Genomic DNA, 6642 nt, shown 5'->3' with positions numbered 1-6642 from the left:
CATTTCCTCTTTGCATCATCTTGCCTCCCGCTTTCTCCTTTGTCCTTACATAAAAACAGAAAGATACGTCTTGATCTTTTTGCTGCATCACTAGATTAACACGAAGACTTTTAGCACATCAGCTACCTCTAGTGAGTCATTTTTCAGTGTGCATTTGAGAAAAACACCTTTTTTTTTTTTTAGATTGACATCATTTCACACAATTGGGAATTCAAATATATTATCACACTGTAGTTATTTATTTAACTTTTTTGGTGATTTTTTAGGTTTAACCAACAAAATAACTTGGTTAAGTTTGGGGGGAAGCAACTCATCACACTGAACTATAAAMCTTTCTCCTTTTTAAATTGGCCCTAGGAGTATCTTCTTTTTTTAAACATTTATTTTTAGGAATAAAATCTCCCAGATTTGAGAGAAATTGCTTGGTTGTGTCTTCTTTTTAGAGTTCCAGGGTGTAAATCTGTTTTCACTGTTGACAGAAGGGCAAGAAAGTGGAAAAGCAGGGATGTGTGACGACGTCAGGGTGTTAAAAATGAAGATTCATTTTCCGTTATGTTGCTGTTTACYACAACACAATAAAGATAAACACGACAGCACATGAATCAGGAGAATTGTTGTGTTGTCTTCGTTTAGGTAAAAAAAAGTGATATGACTTTATTTTCATTTTATTTTATTTTTCAGGCAGCCTCAGTTAAATCTTTATAATCAGAACAAATCCATCCATGTTTGTGGTTCAGTCGAGGTAGTTTGGATCAGATAAGGTTCCAGGTTTTCTGATACAGGAAAGGAAGGAAATRATAAAGAAAATATGCTGTGTCATTCAAAGGAGGTTATTGCTGTAATAAATGAGGATGCGGTTGCTAAGGAAACAAAAGCTTGAAAAAGAAAACAAATAAAACTCATCTTACAGGAAAAGAGACCACAGAAGATTTTTTTTAATACGAGGAGATTGTGATGTCGACAAGTGATTTTCACTTGTGAATGATCGTGAAAACGTGYTTGAAATAGACATGTCCTGTTTAAATAAATCAGTTGCTTTTGTAGTGTCTGCCAATCAATGGAGTCAAGACTTTAAATTTTTTAGTGTTTAAATCTTCACCAACAAGCTTCTTCCTCTGAGGTCCATTGGATCAGCTAGATAGGAGCCTCAAACCCAGAACTTACTTCCTAAACTGCTGTCTCCAAACAGGGGCGGTTCTAGGGGCGGGGCCACAGGGGCATTGCCCCCAGCTGAAATCTGATTGGCCCCCTGAAGYGTCCCTGTCCTGTCATTCATCTGTCTTTTATCTGGAAGCCATGACGGTGGCTGACGTTTAATGTCCAAACACTAGAGGCGCTAATGAGTCAAATAGGAAAGTCCAGCATGAATCAAGCTTACAGAAGTCTTCTCTTCCAAGAAAATGGGAACAATCCTGTTTGTCAACTGACAATGACTAGATTTTCTCAAAGGCTGTGTGTTTGGAAGTATTTTTTCAATGTACAGTAAAAATGTATGTAAAACTGGTAAGGAGAATTCATTGTGTAAGCTTTTATTTTAAAAAAAAATACATTACATTACAAGTGTTTGAACATGTGACTGGTTAAATGTAAACACCTTACCAAAACTGGGGATTTGTGTGAAAGGATGTTGAACAAATACTTGGCCCCTCTATGAAAATAGTGGCCCCTTAATGGCCCCTTACTCAGAAAAATCTATCCACACTGTCTCAAGTCTCATGCCTTTCTGAAAAATGGCCAAAATTTTAGCTGATTTTAGATAGTTTTGCTTCCATCTATACTCTCAAAAAACAGATGTAGTGGAKTAAATTAAAAAGATGATATCAACTGGTCCCAGTCAACTRACTTTAATAAAGATAACACATGTGTTATCTTTATTCAAGCCAGTTGACATAATCTTTTTTAATTTAATCCACTACATCTGTTCATTTTTTACATCAAACAAAGTGCAATGCTTTTTAATTTAACTATGTAATTTCAGACRTCTAAAATGTATTATTTAATTTACTGTTGACATTTATTCTGGATCTATCCACCTGAGCCAAAAACCGTCTGAAGATTTTAATTCCAGAAAGTTTCAACTRAGAATAAATTTGATTAAATAAAATAAAATCCTTCATGTCAGYGTGATGTCATGACATGTCAACAGTTTATTCAACCCAATCATTAAAGGTTAGTTAAACTCTTTTGGGGAAAGCTCGGAGTGACCAAAASAAGTGATGCTGATGATGAAGAGGGTGGGTGGGGGGATGCAGGAGGAAGCGAAGCAAAACGGTCACATCCACAGTGGCTGCTGAGGAAKACATCCCCTCTGCTTCTCTCTCTTCCTCTCAACTCCCTCCTCCTCCTCCTCTTCTCTGCTCTTCAATCCAACTTGAACTAACGGCGCGCTCATTTTTTAATGACTCTCACAGCATCAGTGCAGCTTCTCGTTTTGCTCCCCGCTCTCCTCTTCGCCACCTGTTAGTCTTCCTCTTCCTCTCTGCTCTGGAATTCCCTTTTTTTTCCCTCCTCTGTTCTTTTATGAGGAGTTTCACTCTTATTCTCTCACTGAGGTAAGACATTTTACTGCTTTATTTTGAAATGCAGATACATTGAATCACCACTTTGTCTCCTCACATGATGACATTCTTTTTGTATAGATGTATTTTTAGACAAAAATCAGAGACATATCATTCTGCAGCAGACAGATGCAACATGTGTCAGTATTACTTTCTTCTCACCTGCTCTTTCACCCCCCCCCCCCACACACACACACACACACACATCTAACTCTGAAGTTTACTCATTCCATCTGGCTGAAAATAACCCAGCTCTAATTGACATGCCCGGGCTGCCACCATGCTTATTTAGAAGTGATGCTGCCTGTTAAAGTAACGAGTAGCTACAGTGTGCAGCAGTGTCCCCCCACCCCATCTGCCTGTCATCCAGGAGCTTGTTATTTAAAGGTGAGCAGAATCTGCCTCAGGGCCACACAAGAAATTGTAAGAGAACCAGCTGAAGGGAGGAAGAGACATCCTCCCACAGCTCCAGGTGAAATAATGGCCGCTGGAGAGATAATGAGACGGATAAAGAGGGAGGAGAGAGGTGGGCATGGGAAGGTACAGGGCTGGAGAGAGACCATGCCCATCATCTGACTCTAATTTAAAGTGAAGGAGCTAAAAAAAGATGGGAGGGAGGGGTGTCACATGTTGCACAAAGATATTCCTGACTGCAGGAATCTGTGGGTTTCCTTCGTCTGCTGGAAACTGGAAGGTTTGACAAATACGACAGATACTGGGCTAAAATGTGCTCTGATGGCAGCTGAGAGTCATTCCCAGCACACATTCAGAGCAGAAACTGATTCATGAGATTTGTTAAGAAAGTTTATATGTTACTTTTATTGTTTTTCTGTCTGTCATCATTGGGTGAACACCTGAAACTGATTAAAGTCATCAAATGATGCAGGTTTTAATGGTTTTAGTTAGAATTTAATGCTCCTAGCATCATCATGAAACGATTGATTGTGGGATAATGTAACTCATCAGGGTTTTTGTAAAAATCATGCTACAAAACATCAAATATCCTTTGTTTATAACTAAATTTGGCATCAATTACAATCAGTGATGTACTGTATATTCTCCTTTTAGAGTTCTGGATATATTTACTGTTTACATTCTGTGTTTTTTTAATTGCAAACACATATAAGTAAGTAAGTAAGTAAGTAAGTAAGTAAGTAAGTAAGCAAGCAAGCAAGCAAGCAAGCAAGCAAGCAAGTAAGTAAGTAAGTAAGTACATTTTTATTTATATAGCGCCTTTCACAGAAATAAATTCACAAGGTGCTGTACATTCAGGGAAGAGGGGAGGGGGCAGTTAAGACAGTCATCCAGCAAACACAGTTGCTCTACCATAACAACAAAAACAACAGAAAAACTAAAAACCACACAATGGAAAGATGAGGTAAAAAAGCAAAAACATCATATTATATCAACACTGTGACACACTATGGTGTTTATGAAAAAAAAAAAACTCTGCATAGGGCAGATTAATTAGCCAGAGGAGTGAAATTATGGGGCCCGAAGAATCCAGTCCCCAGAACAGCGCAGCCAAAGTTCAGAATTTTGATGGAAGTGTTCATTCTGTGTGGCCTTCAGCCTGCTCAGGAATCAGATTTGATGGATGAGAGAGGAGGGGGGGAGGTAGGGGGCAGAGCCTTATCGACGTAATCCAGCCAGGAAGAATTTAGTCAACAGATCAAGGCCGTTGAAGGGGAGAGCCAGATTCTGTAATCAGTTGTTTTGGGAACAAAAGAGCACAACATTCAAATAAAAAACAATAATAAGTCGTGTATTTTGACRTCTATTGTGGCTTTAACGTTTGGAGTCAGCCCAATTAAAAATGGGCTCCACAGCTGATTAACCTTAGCCGCCACAAAAATGGTTGTAATTCTGCCAGTTTTACAGATTATGAGCCAATTTTGGTGTCGTAGTAGCTGAGAATCATCCTCCACACATTCTTTGAACAATGCTTTTGTTGAAAATCTTTAAATACATTAATGTAAAGGTTTAAAAATGATGAGACAGGAAATAGACAGAAAACTAAACAGCAGCCTTGCAACATATATTTTGCAAACTTGATTTGTCAGAAAGTTCATAAAAAGTTTTTGCTTGTTTATGTAAATCAGTCTCTCTAAAACAACTAGAAATGACTTTCATGAAGTTACTTATATATAAAGATTGTAAGCTTTACTCTTGTTGATAAAACATGCTATCCAACAATCTCAGTTTAGTTCCAAAAGGATGGTTTTACTTCAAAACTCTGGTGGGAGATATCACCCTTTCAAAGACGGCTTGGTCTTTAGCTACAGGTTATGAGTTTAGTGGTGAAACCTTCCTCTGACGATTGTTTCGCCACTTTTCTGTGTAACAAAGAGGAYGATGTGAAGCAGAGATGCTGGAAGCCTGAGAGCGATCAATCATGAGCTTCAGCTTCCCAGAGAGATGTGAGCCTGCTGGTGCTGCTGCTGGTGCTCGAGCTGCTCCAGCTTCCAGCCACATCTGCCAGAACTGGGAGGCAAATGACTGTGCACATTTCATCAACACACACACACACACACATGCTCACAACGCAGTTTATTGTGTGTGTGAACGCATGAATTAATGATCTGATGGAAATGGCTGCGTCTACCCTTGCGTACTTGTGTATTTTTGTGCGCTTTGATGAATTATGCATTTCACATACTGACAGTGATTATTACCAGCTCATCTCAGTTTATTGATCTTTCCATCAGTTCTGGTAATCATCTACATGATAACAGGGAGCTTCATTAAGCTGTTTTCACCTTAATACCTTTCCATCCTCCTCTGCAGATAACAGAAGTTTTATTTTAATATTGTTGTGTCAAAGTCGTGATAAGAACTGATTTGTCTTCCTGTCTGCATTATTTCCAGCGAAGGTTTTGAGAAGTTGAACGACACAAAAAAAGGTCATCTCGGCTTTGGGATAATTAGGCAGCAAGAAGCAGAAGTGCCGTCGCGTTGAAATCATTCAYTCTGTGCTGATGAGACCAAAATGGCTGCTGCTGGTTTTCAAAAGGCGAGATGTGCATCATCGCCCGTCGCCGAGCCAAAAGTCTGTCAAAGTCCTTTCAGTCCGAGGAGAGAAGGGAGCTGGCACGCTGCAGCTCCTTTCAGACATTTGTTTCATCAACAGCTGAGCTAAAGCTGGATGAGCCACGCTGACGKTCTCAGCCACCCGATGAGCTCAGTCTCACTGAAGGTCAAGAGTCAGGGGCAGAAGTTTCASAGTCACTTTATCTCAGGGCAGAGAGTCATATTAACTCCACCCGGACGAGTGAAGGCTCTGAAATACAAACCTGTTTACTAATTTTCACCTTTGGAAGTGAACTTTACAGAAAAAAATAAAAAAAAATAATGCAGAAGTGTGGACCCCACAGAACTGTTTTATATTGGATGTGCTGTTAAATGGACCCAGACTCCCAGTGTTTAATGAAATGTTATTTWCTGTCTTCAGTCTTTGTTACAGAACTCAAGATCAGATTGATGCAAAAACTATTTCCTGTCCATCCATCTCCATCCCTGCAGAGTTTAGTTATTTACTCAGAGCTACAGCTGACACACGCAGGAGTTGTAGTTTTATTATTATAGATTTGCTTTTACTTCTCTTTCATTTCCAATCACTTAGTCGCCCGATTGGTCTGAGTTTTTGAACTTTTCAGAACTCAACTCACAAAAAGAACAAAGAGGAGAAAAAAATCCACAATGAGTATAGAAATGTCTCAGTTTCAATCGATTGATGCAGAACAAACAGAAGGTAGTCCAAAGGTTGTTGTTTTTTAAATTCAGTATTGAGAACAGAACACCCCCTCAAGTTCTGCTGTGGAAAACAAAAGCTGTGAAATATTTGAAGCCCACCTGCCTCTTTCAGCCATGTGGTCAACTCACTGCAAACACAACTYAACAAATTCACCAAGACGCTTCTAAATATCCGACTGAAACAAAACGCTCGAGTGTGGAAAGACTACCTTCTGTAATTAAGCTGCCTGTTTATGCAGCCCTGTCAAGCATTTTAGATAAAAGAGTTGGTCTCACACACACACACACACACACACACACACACACACACACACACACACACACACACACA

General features: G+C 39.3%; 1 protein-coding gene across 1 annotated transcript in view; it reads left to right on the top strand.

Moving 5' to 3' along the window:
- Positions 1-2278: 2278 nt before the first annotated feature.
- LOC106521391 (double C2-like domain-containing protein alpha) overlaps positions 2279-6642 on the top strand; it is a 31923-nt gene continuing 27559 nt past the window's right edge. Inside the window, exon 1 of the mRNA XM_014013940.1 lies at positions 2279-2552. The gene's annotated coding sequence lies outside the window, so the exon portion shown is untranslated. The remainder of the gene's footprint in view (positions 2553-6642) is intronic.

The sequence above is a fragment of the Austrofundulus limnaeus genome, unplaced genomic scaffold (assembly GCF_001266775.1).
Source record: "Austrofundulus limnaeus strain Quisiro unplaced genomic scaffold, Austrofundulus_limnaeus-1.0 Scaffold108, whole genome shotgun sequence".
NCBI classification, from domain to species: domain Eukaryota; kingdom Metazoa; phylum Chordata; class Actinopteri; order Cyprinodontiformes; family Rivulidae; genus Austrofundulus; species Austrofundulus limnaeus.
The sequence above is the reverse complement of the archived record's forward strand: the minus strand, read 5'-3'. Positions and strand labels throughout refer to the sequence as shown.